The 21549-nt window shown below is 37.5% G+C and overlaps 1 protein-coding gene across 2 annotated transcripts in view; it reads right to left on the reverse strand.

Moving 5' to 3' along the window:
• Positions 1–21549, reverse strand: part of MYO5B (myosin VB) — a 571959-nt gene that overhangs the window by 197862 nt on the left and 352548 nt on the right. The gene's annotated exons all lie outside the window — the stretch shown is intronic.

The raw sequence follows: 21549 nt of genomic DNA on the forward strand, positions 1-21549 counted from the left end.
TCCAAGCCTGGCTCATTTGTCCTTTGGTGATACTTAACCAAGAGAGCTCCTGGCTAGATGGGAGGGAGGAAGGAAGGAACTCTAAGTCACCCACAAAATCTTCAACTAGTTACTACTGCATTCAAGGATAACTTGGAGCTGTCCATGGTTCTGAGGGCACAATCCCAGAATGTCAGTTGGAAAGAGGCCCAGGGACCAATCTATATCTGAAAAAGAACTTCCCCTTTACAATATCGTTGGCAAGTGGCCATTCAGCCATTGCTTAAAGATGTCCAGGGAATGAGAGCCCATGGGGTCCCAAGAGTCCATTCCACCTTGGGACAACTCTATAGATAGGATTTTTGTCTTTATATAAAGATTAAATTTGCTTTACTATTTCTGCCTATTGCTTCTGGTACTGCTGTCAGAAGCCAGAAAGAACAAGTGTTTCAAGTAATTGAAGATAGCTGGGAGAGCATTCCCCTCCTTATTCTATCACATCTTCTTTACCCATCTCCATATTTCATGGTCTCAAGTCCTTTCACAATCCTGACCATCTTCGTTTGAACATATTCAAATTCATCAGTATCCTTTCTAAAATATATTATCCAGAATGGATACCCTATTTCAGATCTGGTTTGACTAAAGCATAGCACAATGGGTCAATAAACTCTCTTGTTTGGATACCATTTAACATTCATAGGATCTTAGATCTAATGCTAGAAAAGATTTCTCAGGTCATTTAATTTACCTGCCTAATTAGGACAAAGAGAAATGAGAGAAGTGAGGATAATGAAAGCTAAATGAATTCCCAAAGGTCACACAGATAGCAAAAACCCAAAGCAAAATGAGAATCCAGCTTCTCTGACTTGGAAGCTCTGGATTTTTGCCATGTGAACTTATGGATCCCGAGTTTTCTCTTTGGATTCCCTCTCAGAAAGAAACTGGAAAATTCCTTCTATTTTATTTCTGATTCTAAAAAATTCTGGGTAATTTCCTTTCATGGTTTATCAAAATATCTAGGCTCATATTTGGGTTTATGTCTCAGTTTCATCATCTGTAAAAATGGAGACAATAACAGTACCTTGCTTTTCAGAATTGTTGTAAGGATCAAATGAGATAGTATTTGTGAAGCACTTTACAAACCTTAAAATGCTATGTAAATCCTAGCTATTATTATGTCTTTGAGGTAGTCCAAAGATTCAGAAATTGTCATTCTCTGATGTTTTCCAGATCACTTGTATTTAATAAGAAATATTTTGCATTTTCTTCTAATTTTTTAAGTCTTTTGGCTTTGTTTTATATTTCTCATAGGATGGTGTCATGGAATCAATATTATCTCATGGAGTCAATTTATCTTTGGTTCACTCCAATTTTCAAAAAGTTTGTTATTTGAGTAAGGTTTGGTACTTCTAGAATGAAGTTTTAATTCTCAAATCTTTCCTCCAACATTCTCTTTTCTTTTCTAAATATTTCCTCTAACATCCTCGTTTCATTGAAAACATAATTTTTAACTTTATAAAAACTTTTACTTCACTTCCTCTAGAAACTCTAGTTGACCTTATGACCGAGTGTGTGTGTATGTGTGTGTGTGTTTTGGGAGGTAGAGGGCATGTTTTAAAGTTTTGCTTAGACATATTCTAGAATTATTTTGTTCTTCTGGCTAGGTATCTTGGGAACCGTTGGCACCAAAATAGCTCTTTATCTTATTTACTCATTCTTTCAGCCTTGTTTCCTGCTTTGGGGCTTTGTTTTAGGGCTAGGTTCTGTACCTTTCTAGAGGGGAATACAAGAGTATCACTTGATACTCATTTGTATTCCCTGGGTCCTGCTGATATTTTATCCAGGTATTAAGTGCTGTATTCTTCAAGGATCTAAGGGATGACTTAGGCAAAGCACTTACACTATTTGATCTTAGGGAAAGTCTACTTACTGCCCTCTTCATCTGAACTTTGTAATTTCCTAACTAGATTCTGGGTCTGAGTTACAGAACTACAGATTTACCCCTGGATGGAGCTCCAAGGTGACCCTGTTCCATCAGCTAGCTAGAAGTGTCTGAAAGTTCAGATTGCAAGAACTATAGGCTTCTCCTTCATCTGAATTGCTTATTTGGGTCCACTAGGTTTTTAGCCTTAGACCAGTGTAAGGGGTTCAATTTAAGAATTCAGTCCAAGGTCAGAGCCACACAATTGCTGCTCATTCCTTTTCCTGTTCCTCCCTTGTAGAGGACACAGCCTCAGACCACCTCTGAGCTGGATCTACTGAATGGGTTACCGCTCCTTGCCCTGGGACATAGTCATATAAGGTCAGAGCTTAGTCACAATTTCCACCCTATAGTCACATGCCACATAGCTCTGTGACAGATCTATACAGCTGCATACTGGCTGTTGCTGCTGCTCCTGCCACAGTCAGACCTCAACTGGTTTGGCATACTTCTTAGATCTTTATTGGAGCAGTTTTGGAAAAGCTGGGCTAGATTTCCAAATCCACCATGCTGGCCAGTCCATTTTTAGGAAGTTTTTCAACATGTTAAGGAAAGGAAGAACATTTGTAGATCGAGCTGTGTTTATGTAGGAGAAATATGATAAAACTTGATCAAAGAAGCTAAGGTTGAGCTAGGGGCATAGTAGGAGGTAGGGATGCCAAGGGTTCTTCTCTGGACTCAAAGGTGATGGTATATAGTAGGTACTGTTAATTACTTCACTCCAGGGTCCCTCTCTTAGGAAATGCAATTCAAGAGAGGTTAAGTCCTCATGCCCAAAATGTAACTTGCACTTGGAGATGGAACAGCAAATAGCCATACCTGTGGCCAAATTTTAATTAATAAAACCTGAAAAGATTAAAAGGAGCACTATGGCAATTTGGTCAGATAATGGGAATTGGTGTGCAGAAAGAATTTGTGCTGGTTTGGCAGATAAAGGATTTAAATATCTCCCACTTGTCATTTTTAAAGGTTTACATTAGTAGCTTCCATGAAGAACATTCTCATTAAGTCAAGATGCCCTGAAATTAGCTCATAATTTCCCTATTTCTAAGATAATATCTGGTAACAATTCCCCAGCCATCTAATATAATTATGATAATATAGGAGGGCCACAGAGAAATGAGAGGTTTTCATAGTTTTGAAAATTTATAAGAGAATTGACCTCAAGGAGATCCAACACTTGGGAGATAGGACAGTTTTTCCCCTTTGCAATGAAGTTATTATGTTTGCCATAATTCCTCTCATCTATGCAGTTGTTTTTTTAAATAAACACAATAGACTGATTTATAGCTCACATTAAAATGTCACAAAGAAATTTATAAGCCAGAAGGAATTGGATTTCTCCAGTAAAATCAATGTCAGACAAGACTAGCCCAGTATACTGGAAATAGGAAACAGAGGAGAAAGAAGGTGAAAGTTGGAAATGGGGACTCTGCATCCAGATGTGAGGGTTCTAATTCATACCACAGATGTACACAGTTCACTTCTCACACTGTCTCAGTTTTTTCCCATCTCTAAAAGATAGACAGATATACATATAAGGATAGTGTTGGGAAGGCTAAAGCTCAGAAAGGGCTGAAGATGTAGGAAAATGCTGAGGATTATCAAGAAAGAGAGAGTATCCTAATGGATAAAGAGCAGGCATCAAGAATCAGAAAGACTTTCAGTTCAAGTTCTGCCTCTAAAACAATCTTGAGCATAGCTCTCAGCCTTCAGTGTCCCCAAGCATCACTTTGAGAATGCAAATAGCCAAGCTGATCTGTCCTGATCTTCATTTAGAGAGGGATTTAATTCATTTGGACTCTCCTATACCAAATGAAATCACAGATCTAGTTTAAAAAAAATAAAATAAAAAATAAAAAGGGTTAATTATGCTGGGAGAAAGAAAGAAAATGGAAAATGATCAATGCTTAGAGTGGATGGGACAATGGCTATAAATAACCGAGGGGGGGGGAAACCCACCAATGTTTAGCTCCCTCAGTAATTTGATTCTGTCTCCTCTATCCAAGAGAATGATCTTAAGACTAGAAAGGAGTTAATTGGGTATTGAGGCCCAAGATAAATGAGGTGGTCTGAAAGAGAGATCCTAATTACCAATGAACTCAAGTCAATAGGCCCAAATGAATTATATCTCAGAATTTGTGTGTGTGATTTCTCTTAGTGATCTTCAAGGTGCTATGAGGAAAAAAGAGGTTTTATAGGGATGGAGATGAACTAGTGGTGTCTTGATTCTCAATAAGGAAAATTCTGAGAACTATAATCTGGTGAGCTTAGTATCTATTTCTGTAAAAAACACTAGATCAGATTTTTAAAGATCAATTTTGTTAGCACTTGTCACCAGGAAGTTAGCAGCAAAGTCTTTTTTACCTCAGCAGTCCATAAACACCATGTAAGAGCTGCAAAAGGGTTACAATTTGTGTTTGTGAAGGAAAGTAGCATAGTACAGTGGGAAAGTATCCTAGATTTGGAGACAGAGGACCTGGGTTCCATTTCTACTTTTGATACTGCCTGTGTGACTATGGGCAAATCACTTAATTTTTCTGGGTCTCAGGTTTCTCAATTATAGAAGGGATGGTATAATGGATAGAGCACAAGGCTTCCCTTCAGGACACCCTTGGTTAAAATCCTACTGTAGATGCTTAATAGTTATGTGACCCCGAGCAAGTCACTCTATATCTCAGTTTTCCTACCTATAAAATAGTCCCTTCCAGCTATAGAATTATTATCCTCTGATCCTAAGGAGAAAGAAGGAAGAAAGGAAACTAGCATAAGTGCCTGTGTGCCAGAAGTTAGCACACAGAGAAATTTGTAATAAATGGCCTTTGACATCCCTTCTAGCTCTTGGCTTTATAACCCTATAACATTTGGAGGGTAACTAGGAAGATGAAAAAACATGAAATATTTTTACAAATTAAAGGAACCTGGGATATTTAACTTAGAGAAGAGTTCATTGGGCATGGTAGGAGGTGACAAGATAATGTTTCCATATAGTGGGATTCTTTTCATGTAGAAAAATTAAGACTTATTCTGCTTGGTGCCAAATGGAAGGGCCAGAACCAATGGGGAAAGACAAAGAGAGGCAAATTTCAGTTCAATCTCATGAAGAACTTCTAACAATTCCAGTAGTCTAAAAATTAAATCTGCTGCCTCTCAAAAATTTTCAAAGTAGAACTTTCACAATAATTTGTCATGAATATGAATGATCACTCATGAACTCAGGGGCGAGTAAACTAGACAGACAACCTCTGATTTGTCTTCCAACTGGGAGATCTCAGCATCTTGTGCTTTCCTGAATTAAAAATAAAAACTTGACCAGAACACTCATGAGGGATGACTCCATAGTTCAGGGTCATCTCATACTGCCACCAAGCCTGGGTCCAGGGTATAAAAATGCAAATCAAACTTTGTCATGAAGAATTTCCAAACTGGTCAGTCAACAACCGAAACACTAGTCCCTATGTTTTATTTATTTCGTATATTTATTTATTATATGGATCATAGATTTAGAGACAGAAGGGATCTTAAGAATTATCTAGTTCAATTTCCTCATTTTAGAGATGACAAAACAGAAGTTTCAGAAAAGTGCCTTAAACCTGCCCAAGGTCACACAGGCAGGCTCAGAATTCCAACCCAGGTCCTCTGGTTGCAAGTCTTTCCTATTGAACCATATTCCTTGAGAAGTAATAAAACAGAAAAAGAAACAAAAAATCTGTCTTCAGGAACTCCTTCAGAGTTCATAGAAGCAGTAGGTCTATAGAGACTTAATTAAAATGCACCCCTAAGGGAATTATGCAGGTCTGAGCAGGAAACTGAAGGTTAAAATTTTGCTTTATAATGTGCAAAACATAGTATAGGACACAGAGAACTAAATGTCAGCAAATTCCATTTCCTTCTTCCTGCAATCAACTAAAGCTTCTACTCAAGAAGGTTGCCAGGCCCAGGGAAGTTCTCCTCCATGATGCCCTCCCTGGTGTACCTCACCACAGCCAGTTAGCCAGGCTGTGGCCCCCTGATGTCTCAGCATTTTCAGCTCTGAAGTCAAAGACAAATAAATGTGTATTCATCCCAAATTGAAGCTATATATTTCCTGCAGGCTCCAGGAGGGGGAAAGAAATAAAGGCTCTGAGATCACAATTAATCAAACTAGTGGAGGTGAATGTTTGCTAATGTAACATGAAAAGGAAAACCTTGTCTGGAAACTGCCAGCTTCTCTCCTATTATGTTTTAACTCCCTTTTCCCACACAGGGAAAACACCTCCTGGACAACTTCAGAGAATTTTAGTTAAGGAAAGGGTTTTAGTTGGTACTGGCTTAATTACTGTGATTTTTGCCTGGTCTGCAAGTTTTCTAAGGGGTAAGGGAGTGTGGGAGAAGGAACTGGGCAGGAGGCCACTCTTGAGTGAGGGCATTAAATGTTGAGAGTCTGTGGGGGAAGCAGATGGATACAAGGGAGAAACTAAAGGAACTCAGAGAACCAGGATGACAGAATACCCAAGTCAGGCATTATTAGTCTTTTGTGTGTCTGTTTTAAGTGTGATGATGCCCATGGACCCATTCTTAGAATAGTAAATAAAATACACTGGGTTGCAAAGGAAGTGAATGCTATAAAATATAGTTGTAAAATATGAAACAAAGAACTAGTGTCCCTCTGTGTTGCATGATAGCAGTGAATGAAAAAATTTAATTATTGTTCACTTTGTGATACATGGGAAAAGTCTAGCAGAGTACCAGTGATGTAGTAAGATATATATATATATATATATATATATATATGAGAGAGAGAGAGACAGAGAGAGACAGAGAGAGACAGAGAGAGAGAGACAGAGAGAGAGAGAGAGAGAGAGAGAGAGAGAGAGAGAGAGAGAGAGAGAGAGAGAGAGAGAGAGAGAGAGAGAGAGAGAGAATGTTTCCTCTCCTACTTTTTCTTATCTGGTTCAATCATTTTAAAGCAACCTTACCTAACACTCCACTGTTTAGAATATACTCCTATTGAATCAGAATTGGACATACACATACACACCCCAACCAAATCTGTTCCCCAAAGTTTTGTACAATAACTAAGGGTCATTATAATGTCACCTTAAAATCTTTAAGTATCTTCTAAATCATTAAAGGAAGAAATTTTACTTTGCATTATTATACTGTTACATGGGCTACATATGCAGGACTGTGCTGAAATCAGCACATACCTGCTAATGAGAACTGATTAATTTTCATCGTGAGTTTTTATACTTCAGAAATAGCCAAATGTTACAAATCAGACTTGTTCATTGTCTTGCCTAAAGAGAAAGAAAAAATTTAATAATGCAGATCAAACTTAAAAGTGTATTACACACACTAACTTTTTTTTGGAGATCTGGTTGTTAAACATATACCATTACTCCACTGGATATATGTACAAACCAATCTATTTTAGAGAACTATTTCTTTAAGGACACACAGACATACCCTCAACAGTGCAGTAGATCTGAGTCATAGGAGGGAAATGTCACAGTAATGAGACTATTAACACATTCTTGCCTGTTTATGTGACTCTTATGCATAACCTTCCATATATTCACTACACTAGGGCACCTTCTTTGGGTTCTCTTAACATTATGAGAATATCAATGAAGTATGTTAGCTATCCAATTAGCCTTCATACTTGCTATATGACCAGCCCATCTATTCTTTCACTTATAATTTTCTTTGATGACATCCTTTACATGCCTTCTGAATAATTACTTTTTTTGGTAATATGCATATATGTGTACATAAGTGTATCTTTAGGCATCATTTTACTTGTTTAGTGCAGTTGGGGAATAAGCATAAATAAACTTTCCAGATAAATAAAGCTCATACTATCAACAACAGAAACTGTTTTCTTTCATTTTTTGAAGTGGAAATATTTCCAAATTATATATAAAGAGTTCTCAACCTTCTTAAACGAAGTTTACAGAACAATAGTAGGTTATCATCTTGAACACCAAATGAGTCTGTTACCTCTTCTCCAGAACACCAAATGAGTCTGTTAAGTAACAGACTCATTTGGTGTTCAAGATGATAACCTACTATTGTTCTGTAAACTTCGTTAAAGAAGCTTAATATATATTTATATTTATAATTATAAATACATATATATAATTATAAATATAAATATATATTTATATATATATATAACATATATATATATATATATATATAAATTTCCATCTGTTGGAGATGTGCACAAATAATCTTCAAAGTAAAAGATGTGCTCCCTCCTCACATCTACCTTTTTTTTTTTATTAATGTATTTTATTTGATCATTTCCAAGCATTATTCGTTAAAGACATAGATCATTTTCTTCCCCCCCCCCCCATAGCCGACGCGTAAGTCCACTGGGCATTAGATGTTTTCTTGATTTGAACCCATTCCTTTGTTGATAGTATTTGCATTAGAGTGTTCATTTAGAGTCTATCCTCTGTCATGTCCCCTCAACCTCTGTATTCAGGCAGTTGCTTTTTCTCGGTGTTTCCACTCCCATAGTTTATCCTTTGCTTATGAATGGTGTTTTTTTCTCCTGGATCCCTGAAAGTTGTTCAGGGACATTACAACGCCACTAATGGAGAAGTCCATTACGTTCGATTATACCACAGTGTATTAGTCTCTGTGTACAATGTTCTCCTGGTTCTGCTCCTCTCGCTCTGCATCACTTCCTGGAGGTTGTTCCAGTCTCCATGGAACTTCTCCACTTTATTATTCCTTTTAGCACAATAGTATTCCATCACCAACATATACCACAGTTTGTTCAGCCATTCCCCAATTGATGGGCATCCCCTCGTTTTCCAGTTTTGGGCCACCACAAAGAGCGCAGCTATGAATATTTTTGTACAAGTCTTTGTGTCCATTATCTCTTTGGGGTACAGACCCAGCAGTGCTATGGCTGGGTCAAAGGGTAGATATTCTTTTGTCGCCCTTTGGGCATAGTTCCAAATTGCCCTCCAGTTCACAGCTCCACCAGCAATGAATTAATGTCCCTATTTTGCCACATCCCCTCCAGCATTCATTACTTTCCTTTGCTGTTATGTTAGCCAATCTGCTAGGTGTGAGGTGATACCTCAGAGTTGTTTTGATTTGCATCTCTCTGATTATAAGAGATGTAGAACACTTCTTCATGTGCTTGTTAATAGTTTTGATTTCTTTATCTGAGAACTGCCTATCCATTTCCCTTGCCCATTTATCTCACATCTACCTTTTTAAAAACCCTTACCTTCTGTCTTAGTATCATATCTAAGACAGAAGAGCAGCAAGGGCTAAGCAATCCAGGTTAAGTGACTCACCCAGGGTCACACAGCTAGGAAGTGACTGGAGCTAGATATGAACCCAATTCCTCCCAAATCCAGGTCTGGTGCTCTATCCACTATGCCACCTAGCTGCCGTCCTCACCTCTACCTTATAGAATTCCTAGTTTCCCTTATCACACAGATCAGGTGCCACTTCCACACAGTTCCTTCCTGATACCTCTCATCATTGACCCTCTCTTGCTCATGAAACAACTTTGTATTCTCTTGAATATACTTTGTTTCTCCTTATCTACTGATATATGAAACCCCTCTTCCCCAGAGACTCTTCTGTTTTGGGGCTTCTATTCTCAGCACATCACACCACATCTTCCCCATACAAGACTGGATGTTTGCTGAACAGAACTGAATCAATCATCTTACTAAGGTGTAAGGGTCCAGAACACAGTAATAATACCCTCAAGAGTTACTGAAGCACACAGGACTGTTCGCCTCAACAGTCCTCAGGAATCTATGCTTTAAAAAACCCCACAACTTATTTTCAAGACTTTTTGTAGTCTTCTCTCTTCTTCCTTATTACCCGCTGTCACTTCTTGCTGCTGTCAGTGTTATTGACTTTGGCAGCCAGCCCCAAGTCCCCTCATCTAATCTGCTGCAGGCCAGGAAACTAAATAACTAAATTCATTAGCATGGTATCTAAAATAGACTACAAAGTAAGGTTCAGGTTAGGTGCTCCTTCCTGTATATCCCTGCGGTTGTCTCTTTTTCAAATGATCTTTCATTCACTTCCCTGTGCAAGTTTTCGTGCCCCACCACCAAGCCCTTCACTAGAATGGAAGCCCCTTGAATGTAAGGACTGTTTTGTTTTTGTCTTTTATATTTCTAACACCGAGCACGGTCCATTCCTTGAACACAGCAGGCACTTAATAAATTCTTGCCAAGCGGAAACCGCGAGACTCTTTTATGAATGTCATTCATGAGCTTAGACCCCTAAATTTCTTTCCCTTTATATGAAGAAAGAATTTTTGCCAATTATTTTCTGACATTTTGTGACTGACATTCTCTCCCTTCCCTTCAAGGTGGTAAATAGTCTGATATAGGTTATTTCAGTGCCTTTATATAATACATATTTCCATATTCCTCATGCCATGTCAGAAGACAAATATCACACAGACAATAAAAGCCATAAGGATTTTCATAAATTTTATACAAACTATTTTGTCTGCTCAAAAGCCTTTTTTATTTTTATTTTTTTGCTTCATTTCTAGTTTTCGTTTGGGATTATGAGACAAAATGACCTCTAAATAGTTGAAAGTCTCAGAGAACATTGAGATAAGCTAGGTAATGCCACATAAACGTTTGTTTAATCTTACATTTTACTAGGTAGAATGTGGAATGGTTGGGATAAAAGGGATGGTTTTTGTCTCTTTAAGTATGAGGCAGTCGGTGCTAACTGACATCAGGGGAATCATATTGAGTGGGGAAGATGTGAATGTTTTCCTATCGATAAGGGAACAGACAAAATGACATTTAACAGAGAAGTTTTGAATGTGGTCGACCAAGTCAGACACTTGCCTGAAGAAATGAGAAGTGTTTCTTGTCAGAGAGCGCTGATTAGAATATGTGCTTCAGGGCTAGTGAACATAGCCAACACTTTGGTTAATATGCAGCCCCAAATAAGGCTGGAGACTATAATAAATGAATAGTGATAGCAGTGAATGAAACTAAGACAGACTGTCATTGAAATAACACAGGAAGGAAGCAGCTGGGTGGCTCTGGGGATTGAGAGTCAGGTCTGGAGATGGGAGGTCCTGGGTTCAGATATAGCTCCAGACACTTCCTAAGCTGTGTGACCCTGGACAAGTCACTTAACCTCCATAGCCTAGCCTTTACCACTTTTCTGTCATGGAAACAATATACACTATTAATTATGAGATGGAAGGAAAGGGATAAAAAAAAAACCAAACAGAAAACCAAAACTTTATGAAATCAAAATCTGAAGGCAGTTCACTTTAGTAATGAATATATTTAAATAGTACCCGAGGGTTTGATTTTATTTAAACTTGGCGTTAGCTTGGAAATCATCTGGTTTTAAAGAAAAATTAGCGTTTACTCATTATACATAGTATTGTTTTGATGAAAAACACAATTTTATTAAATCATACGTATCTTTTGTCTTCTCTGTTATTTATGATAAATTTAAGCTTAACTGTAAGGCTTACCACTAGCCTAGGCAGACACCACTATAAATCTGCTAGAAGTTACCAAATTTGGACTGCTTGTTCTGTAGGAATTCATCTCACATATCTTTTCATATACTCTAACATTGAAAGATGAAAACACAAGATTTCCATAATGTCCGTGTTTACTACAGACATATAATTCACACTGGCCCTTCCTCATCTTCTCTTTAATGTGGGGGTGAGCACTTTCACTCTTTGCTTTCCTCATCATCAATTTAGAAAAGGAGAAAGAGAAAACTCAGAACATCAAGGCACCCTAATAATATGTTCCAGGCCAGGCCCACCAAAAGCATCAGTGACTAATCAGCTTCAGTGCATTTAAGACCTGACAACAAGGGGCCAACAGTTTACCAAGAAGCAAGAGAGAAAGGGCTGAAGTTATAACCAAGTCAGTTTGCTGCAAAAGGTAATGTAGATGGAAGACTTGACAAGCCTCCTGCGCACACAGGGAGAGGCAAAGTGCCTGACCACAGAAGTTATGGTGGTTGCTTGACTACAGGAGCTGCCATCCCTAATAACTCTCTATTATAACCTGATAGGAAGAAGACCATCTCAGACAATGTAGAAGTAGTTCCAAAGCTAGTAAACATTATAGTAATCCAATTAGTACAAGGGAAACCACAGAGGTGGACTTAGGGTCCAGGTGGAAGAAACAGGATCACAGATTCCATGTGAGTGGGTGTGCTTTCCTGGGATTATGTTCTGTTAGGGTTGGAAGCCAGAAGTTTTGTCTGAGGCACTGTTGTCAGGAATGGTGACCTCAAAACACTGTCCTGTTCTGTCTGATTGTGTGTTGTAGAGACTAGCCAGAATGTGACCTAGTCTTCTCAAGTCACAGAGGGAACAAGATTGGGATATACAATAGCTCAGATTGTGACTACTAATGTATGCTGGAAAGAGTCTTCCCTTTTTAACATATGCCATGAAATAATTTCTTTCCCACCCTCCTTGGGACAGAAAATGACCACCACTATGCTGAACAGGTTACAATGCTTAGCCAAATAAAAATAGTGATACAAATGAAGAACTACACTTATGTTTAAAAGAAAAAAAAGCTCTATAAACAGAAAAAAGTATTCCCAAAAGGGGGAGGAGGTGTGGCTAGACAATCATTTGAAAAAGACATTTTCAAACATTTGTTTGAAATCTCATGAAAGCTCATCATGGGTCAATGGTCAAAAAAGTTAATGCACTGTTAGGTTGAATTAAGAAGGGCACACTTCCCCAGATTAGGGAGGGAGCCCTATTACAGCTTGCCCAGGTCAGAATCATATTCTGGTGGCACAACACATAGGACGACTCTGGAGTCTGAAGTACCTGGTGAATTCAAATCCAGCCTCATATACTAGTAATGTAATCCTGGGCAAGCCATTTAACCTTGTATGCCTCAGTTTACTCATATATAAAGTGATCTGGAGAAGAAAATGGCCAAGTATTCTAGTGTCTTTGCCAAGAAAATCCCAATTAGGATCATGAAGAGTCAGACCCAAGTGAGAATCACGTAGATCAGATTGGTATGCTATAGAACAGAGACATGAAATTTCAAAGAAAAATGAGGGACACTAAACTACCCATGAACATCACTGTAGGTCTCATATTAACTTAGAGTACAAATGAACATTCTCTCTGCTTTATTATATTTGTATGTATTTTAAAAAGATTTCCCAGTAACATTTCAATCTGCTTCAAGCTACACTCAGGAGTGCTTTGAGTCACATATATGTGCTTGACACCTTTGCTACTGAGCATCTAGAGGCAGACAGCTAGGATGGTGAGGAAGAGAGGAGAGGGGCAGAAAAATCTACAGTCATTAATTGACATCCACACAATGGAAAAACAAGTATGTTTCAAAAATGTGTTTATTGGTAATAATAAGAGCAGCAGAAGAAGTTGGCATTTAAATGGCCCTTTTAAGCTTTGCAAAGTATTTCACAGACACTGTCCACTTTCACAACCCTGTGAGCTCGATGCTGTCATTCTTCCTACTTAACCCACAAGGAAACCAAGGCTCAGAGAAGCCCAGGGCCATATGTAGGATTAATGCCTGAAGTGAGAGTCAAATCAAGGGCTTTACTGACTTACAGTGAGGCAATCTTTCCATCACAATACACCATCATTCAGGTAAACTTAATATGATGCAGTAAAACAACCCAAATTATACATCAATTAGGGAATGGATGAATAAGTTGTGGTATACAGTTGTAATGGAATATTACTGCACCATAAGAAATGACAAACAGGATGAGTTCAGAAAAACCTGGAAAACCCTATATGAACTGATAGAAAGTGAAATGAGCAGAACCAGGAGAATAGTATATATAGTAGAAGAAATACTGTATGATGATCAGCTGTGAAGGATTAAACTACTATCAGCAAAACAAGGTTCTAAAATAATCCCAAGGGATTTATGATGAAAAGGTGGTATCCAAAGTCAAAGAAAGAAATGTTGGAATCTGATTTCAGATCAAAGAATGCTATCTTTCACTTTATTTCCATCATGAGTTTTTTATTATATATGTGATATGTATTTTTTCATGGCATGGGGAATACAGAAATGTGTATTGAGTGAAAGCAATGATATTATCCAAAACAGACCATTTATTGCTTCAGGGAGATGGAGGTATATGTGAGAATTTAAATCACAGAATGTCAGAAAACAATTGTCAAAAATAGTTTCCACACGTAATTAAAAAAAAAAGTAAAAAGTAATTATAAGAAAAAAGAAAAATAGCCCCAATTCAATGTATATTATGAGATGGAAAGAATCACATGTTACAAGAGAAGAACAAGGGAAGGAATTATTTCAGAAGTTTAAAGAACATTTTACAGCAGCTTTCTTCTCTCAAATAATCATTTTTTAAAATGCTACTGGTTCAGAAAGACCCCCTTGAGAGCTCATGTCAGCTGTTCCCATAGTCAAGTTTTTGTTTCTTTCCTTGAGTGCCAATTACACACACAGCGACCAGGGCAGTGTGACTTTGTCAGAACAAATTTATATAGACCTTTTTTTTTCCTTGAAAAGAATGAATTATGGGCCCAGTAAGAAAGGAACTCTGTGCACCAACAACTCAGACTGATTGGGGAAAGAATTGTTTCTTCCCAAGGGTTGTAGGTTCATTGATTCTGAACCACATATTTTGTAAAATGGCCAGGAATGGAGATGTTTATATAGGGGTACCAAGCTCCCATATCTAAGGATTATAGAGAGATTTTTAAAGAATGGGTAACTTTGTTTACAATAGCTGAAAATAGAACAACGGAAACACATTCTGGTGAAGGATCAGGGAATTTCTTTTTTTGTTTTTAGGGACAAGCCTTGGAAAGTAAAAAGTGTGATAGGAAAATATTCAGGTCCAATAACCGTGCTGTGGTAGGGAAAGTGATGAACAAAGGGAAAACTGGAAAGCAAAGAAGCAAATTAAGGAAGCATAGATTAGTTTACCTGTCAAACCTATGGATAAGGGAAGAATTTATAACCAAACAAGAGAAAGAGAGCATTAAAAGATATAAAACAGATATTTTCCATTACATTAAATTAGAAAGATTCTGCAAAAACAAAACCAATGCAGCCAAAGAAAGCAGAAATCTGGGAGGAAATTTTTACAGCATATTTCTCTGATAAAGGCCTCATTTCTTAAATATGAAGATAAATTAGTTAAATTTTTGTGAAAACAAGTTATTCCTCATTTGATAAATGGCCAAAGCATATGAACAGGCCATTTTCAGATAAAGAAATTAAAGCTATCTATAGTCACATCAAAAAATAAATTAGTATTAAAACCAAGCAAGACTTAAAAAGTCACAAATAGTAAAACACATAATTTTGATTACATCAAATTAAAAAGTTTTTGTACAAACAAAATCAATGTAACCAAAATTATAAGGGAAGCAACAAATTGGGAAACAATCTTCCAAACAAAAACCTCTGACAAAGGTCTAATTACTCAAATTTACAAAGAGCTAAATCAATTGTACAAAAAAATCAAGCCATTCTCCAATTGATAAATGGGCAAGGGACATGAATAGGCAATTTTCAGATAAAGAAATCAAAACTATTAATAAGCACATGAAAAAGTGTTCTAAATCTCTTATAATCAGAGAGATGCAAATCCAAACAACTCTGAGGTATCACCTCACACCTAGCAGATTGGCTCACATGACAGCAAAGGAAAGTAATGAATGCTGGAGGGGATGTGGCAAAGTTGGGACATTAATGCATTGCTGGTGGAGTTGTGAATTGATCCAATCATTCTGGAGGGAATCTGGAACTATGCCCAAAGGGTGATAAAAGTCTGTCTGCCCTTTGATCCAGCCATAGCACTGCTGGGTTTGTACCCCAAAGAGATAATAAGGGAAAAGACTTGTACAAAAATATTCATAGTTGTGCTCTTTGTGGTGGCAAAAAATTGGAAAATGAATGGATGCCCTTCAATTGGGGAATGGCTGAACAAATTGTGGTATCTGTTGGTGATGAAATACTATTGTGCTCAAAGGAATAATAAAGTGGAGGAATTCCATGGGGACTGGAACAATCTCCAGGAAGTGATGCAGAGCAAAAGGAGCAGAACCAGGAGAACATTGTACTCAGAAACCAATACACTGTGGCACAATTGAATGTAATGGACTTCTCCATTAGTGACAATGCAGTATTCCAGAACAACCCGGAGGGATCTATGAGAAAGAACACTATCTGCATTCAGAGGAAAAACTGTGGGAGTAGAAACACAGAAGAAAAACAACTGCTTGATTATATGGGTTGAGGGGGATATGATTAGGGATGTAGACTTCTAAATGATCATCCTAATGCAAACACCAACAACATGGAAATGGGTTCTGATCGAGGACCCAGGTAATACCCTGTGGAATTGTGTGTCGGCTATGGGAGGGGTTGGGGTAGGGGTGGAAGAAATAGAATATGATTTTTGTAACCAAGGAATAATGTTTGAAATTGACCGAATAAAAATCTTTTAAAAATTAGTATTGATTAGAGAAATGCAAATTAAAACGACTGAAATACCACTTCCTGCCTATCATGATTGGCTAAGATGATATTAAGAAAATAATAAATCTTGGAAGGGATTGCACTTGGGACACTATTGCACAATTGGTAAAATTAATTGTGAACTGATCTAACCACTCTGGAGAGTAATGTGGAACTATTCCCAAAAAACTATAAAACTGTATATACCATTTAGTAGGTCTGTAGCCCAAAAAGATTTTTTTTAATGGAATTTTTAAACTGAAAATTGAGGGGATGCCTATTAGCTGGGGAATGGCTGAGAAAGGTTTGGTATATCAATGTGATGGAATACTAGTGTGCTATAAATAAGAAATTATGATGCTTTCAGAAAAACTCTGGAAACATATATAAATTGATGCAAAGTGAAATGAACAGAACCAGGAGAACACTACTTACTAACAGCAATGCTGTGGAATAATCAACTGTGAATGAGTTAGCTATTTTTAGTATTACAATTATCCAAGATAATGCTAAAGGATTCATGATGAAAAAATACCATCCACCTCCAGAGATGGGACAATGGAGTCTGAAGATCAAAGCATTCTTTAAAAAAAAAAACAACACAAAAAACTTTCTTTTTCTTGGGGTGTGTGTGTGTTTTGGTCTGTGTTTTCTTTCATAATACTACTAATATGGAAATATGTTTTGCATGACTACACATGTAGAAGCTATATCAAATTGCCAGGCTTCTTAATGAGGAGGGGAGAGAAGAAGGAAGGGAGAGAATTTGGAATTCAAAAATCTTAAAATAAATTTAAAAAAATTTACATATAATAGAAAAATAATATTTTAAAGAATTTTTTGAAAAGAAAAACAGTTGAAGTCACAGTACAACTTGTGTAGGCACTTTTGGCTCTTTTATCGAGACTGGATCTCCCTATCTCATCTAAGCTGAAAGTTTAGTGCCTCAGCATAATAGAAACATTGACCTACTTTGGGTTTAACCTGTCTTCCTTAAGGAGCCTAATGTTTCTTCATATTGGTGCCTTTTGTAGTTGGTATGTTGCAAATGGTGTGGATGAGCTAATTGTTAAGTTTTCAGTATGAGCATCATACACCTTGGAAATGGGCAAATACCATGAATTTGGGCAATTTTTGGTTGGTCATCTAGATTTATGAAAATATAATACAGATTAAATTTAAAAGTGTGTTGTACCTACACTTCTTTCCCCTGGAGAGCCAATTGTTAAACATTTACCAGAACACACATGTTATAAATATTATTGCAGTTCAGAACCCTTGAGTTCAAATGATCACCAGGTTTGAACTCGTTGTAATAAATATAATAGGTGTGTACCACCATGTAAAACTAGTTCAGATGTTCCCAACCTTTTATGTATGCCATGAATCCCTCTGGCAGTTTGATGAAGTCCATGGAACCCTTCTCAGATTGTTTTTAAATTAACAAAATAAAATTCATAGAATCACAGAGGAAAACAATTATACTGAAATAGTTATTAAAAATATTTTTTAACAATTTCATGGATCCCAGGATAAGGATCCCTGTGAGAAGGTTAATGGGATTTAGAGCAGGAAAATACTTAATCTAATTATACAAAGTCCTCATTTTACAAATGGGAAGAGTAAGGACAGGAAAAAGTAAGTGATTTAAGCAAAGTCATGGAGGTAGTTTGGGGGTAGATCCAGTACTAGAACCCAGATCCATTAACTCTTGGGCAAATACCCTTATGTGTAATATGTATACAATGTTTAATATGAAGTCAGTATTGGGTAGTAGAGAAATGGAATGGGAATTAGGAGAGAACTGGGTTCAGATTCTGCCTCTGGCAATTATTAACTGTATGGCCATGAGGAGGTAAGTCAGTCAGACCATGGGAACTTCAGTTTCTTCATCTGTAAAAGGCAGATAATAACAGAGTCTATCTTATGGACTTGCAACAAAGCTAAAATTGGGTATCATATATAAAGTAATGGCAATCCAAAAGACATTATTATATATGTCAACATGTTATTACCATAATAAATGCTTTTTTTTGTTAAGCTATATTCTCATCTGAGGAGTGAAGGGCAATCAAGGACATCCAAATGTTCTCCAGCAGGGAGAGGTGGGTAGCTAGCATCAGAACTGAAAAAAGAAATCCAGGTTCTCTGGATGCCTGCCCCATCCTCTCTTCATGAGGTTGCAGCCAAATCTTCATAGGCAATATATTCCTTTCCCTTAGGCAGCCAGGTAGGCAGCATTCAGAGACAATAAATTCAATTATAAAAATTAAATGACACCTATGATGACGGAAACCCAGATTACACCTGCTTAGTCAGCAGAATCAGGAGCCTCATCTAATCTCTGTGCAGATGTTCCCCTACCTGCTGCTCTCTGCTAGCATCAGTTCTGTTAGGTGAGGAAAGGGCTTATTTAAATCCATAGAAGAATTATTATTTCAAGTCAGGATATTAATACACATAGCATTAAATTATGAATTTGTCATCTGATTTACACTATTAGCAAAAACAAAAATTCAATAATAATATTAAGTTTTCTCAGGTAACAACTAAGTAAAATTGCTGGCCTTTTCTCCCATAGGTATGAGGAGGTGTTAAGAAAAGATAATATCTCTTATTTCTATAAAGCACTTTACTGAGAAAAGCCTTATGAATTATGCACCAGTATTTTACAGATGAGGAAAGTGAGACTGATAGATGCTAAGTTGCCAAAGCAAGTCAATTCTAATTCTATAATATCACTTGCATTTATGTTGTTCCCTCCATTCAGAATGCCAACACCTCTCACTGTAATTTATTTTATTTATTTATTTTAACCCTTACTTTCCATCTTAGAATCAATACTATGTACTGGTTCCAGGGCAGGAGAGTAGTAAAGGCTGGGCTATGGGGGTTAAGTAACTTGCCTAGAGTCACACAGCTAGGAAATGTCTAAATCAAGATAGGAACCCAGAACCTCCCATCTCTAGATCTGCTTCTCAATCCACTGAGCCACCTAGTTACTCCCTATAAGTCTTAAATGCCATCCTCAACTCTAATTTTTACCTTTTTGGGGCTTCCCTGTCACATAGCTGGCAAAATAATTTTCCATTTGCATATGTCTGACCCTCTCTCCTTTGTGGTCAAAGATTTTCAGTGGTTTCTCATTATCAACAAGGAGAAATGGCAATCAAAACTACTTAATTTGTCAAATGCCCCAAGGGGACTCGATCATCTCACCTTTCTAGACAGTACATATTTTTCTCTTTAACATGATAACTGTAGGTTCCAGCTGAACTAGTCACTTAAAAGAGTTCTTCACTTGCATCCAGAGCTTTGCTCAGGCTGTCTCCTCTGCCTGGAATGCACTCCTTCACCTCTGCCTCTTAGACTCTGTCACCCTTCAGAGCTCCACTCAAGTGAGTGCTCTCAATCCAATGAAGCCTTTGTCAGTCTTCCCCAGCAGTGGATGAAGATCCTAACCCATTTTTTCCAACTTGATTTCACATCATTTACTTTCCAGGCAAACTGCCTACCTCGCTGTTCTTATATTTGAATCTATACTCTTGTCTCCATGCCTACCCCTATACCTGAAACATACTTTCTCTTCAATTTGGGGGAAATCTTTCTCTTCTTTTAAGGACAAACTATAGCACCATTTCCTCTACAAAGCCCTCCCTAATTTTCCCATTCCCAAACTTGTCTTAGAACATGAAGTCTGGATTCCTCTTTTGCCACTGTTGTTTCTGGACTTCCTAAGTTAAAGTGGTGAGACAAATTGGGAAGAACACAGACTTGTCTATTGTGGCAATAAACACCCAAGACTACTGAGGGTGCATTTAGGGAATGCAGCCTCCTTCCATTGTCTGGTTCTTACACCAAACACAGGTTAATTTCTGTGGTGATAGCTGATTGGACAATAAAATGGAAGTTGTTTTTTTTTTTTTAATAGAAGGCATATCCTCCAATTACCTGATGGCAAGAATGATGCTCTTTTTCTTTTCTTTCCTCTGCATTATTGCTGTGTGTTTTTCACATGGTGGGTACTTGATAAATTGGAGAGCTAGAGTGAAGTACCAAACTCCTCCTAAAGCCTTCCTTTATAGAGGACAGAAACTTATTTTTTTTGGCTTACTCCATTCTACATCTGTCGCTCTACTTGGTTCCAACTGTAGGAAACAAGATGTCCCTCCCAGGACGAGCTCAACACTTCTAAACTCACTACCAAAATGCTGCAAACTCAAGCCTTTATTGACACACCACCTCCCTCAGTCACTTCTTCCCTCTAATTTGAGGGCTGGAAGGGCGAGTACCAAACTCCTTCCATTGCCTTCCTTTCTAGAAGACAGAAACTGGACTTTCAGCCCACACCATTATCTGCTATCATATCTGGTTTCAGCTCCAAGGAATAAGATATCCTCTGGTCTCTTTCTCTCTACCTCTCTCCACTCTAGCCTCCTTTTGTGTATTTCCCCCTATTATATTAGTAAGTTCATTGAGGGCAGGAATCACCTCTTTTTCTTCTAGATCCTCAGTGTCTTGCACAATACTTGACACATAGTAGGCACTTAATAAATATTTATTGAATTGAAAATAAAAATCTGTACAGATGAATTGAAACCACATACCTATGGCCACACAAACCAGTAGTGTTAGAGGGAAATAAAGTGAAGTACTTTAGATCTGATCCCCTTCTGCACTTTTCCCTTGCATGTGACCCCAAAATGCACCAAGTGCCTATGGAAACTCATGATAAGTAAACAACAAATTTGTTAAACTTACTAGAGTATAAATGGTTGGGAGAAGAGAGATTGACTCATGATCTTTCTTTATTCTCCTACAGCGTCTATTCACTATAAAGAAAATAACTCAATAAATATTTACTGAATGAAGGAAATACTCAATTTACATAACAGATGCTATTAGAAAATAGCCTCTCTGGATTTACTACCAAAGTTCTTGGACTGGATGAGGAACTCCTTAGTAGCGGGTAGTGACTTTAAGAAATAAGGTTTTTCTAGAGATGATGCCTATGGAGGGCAGGCTGCCTTATAGAAGGGGAGAAACCAGATGGGAAAAATTACACTACTTTTTCAATTTGCTCCCTCCAGGCCATGCCTT

The sequence above is a fragment of the Monodelphis domestica genome, chromosome 3 (genome assembly GCF_027887165.1).
Source record: "Monodelphis domestica isolate mMonDom1 chromosome 3, mMonDom1.pri, whole genome shotgun sequence".
In the NCBI taxonomy this organism is placed as follows: Eukaryota; Metazoa; Chordata; class Mammalia; order Didelphimorphia; family Didelphidae; genus Monodelphis; species Monodelphis domestica.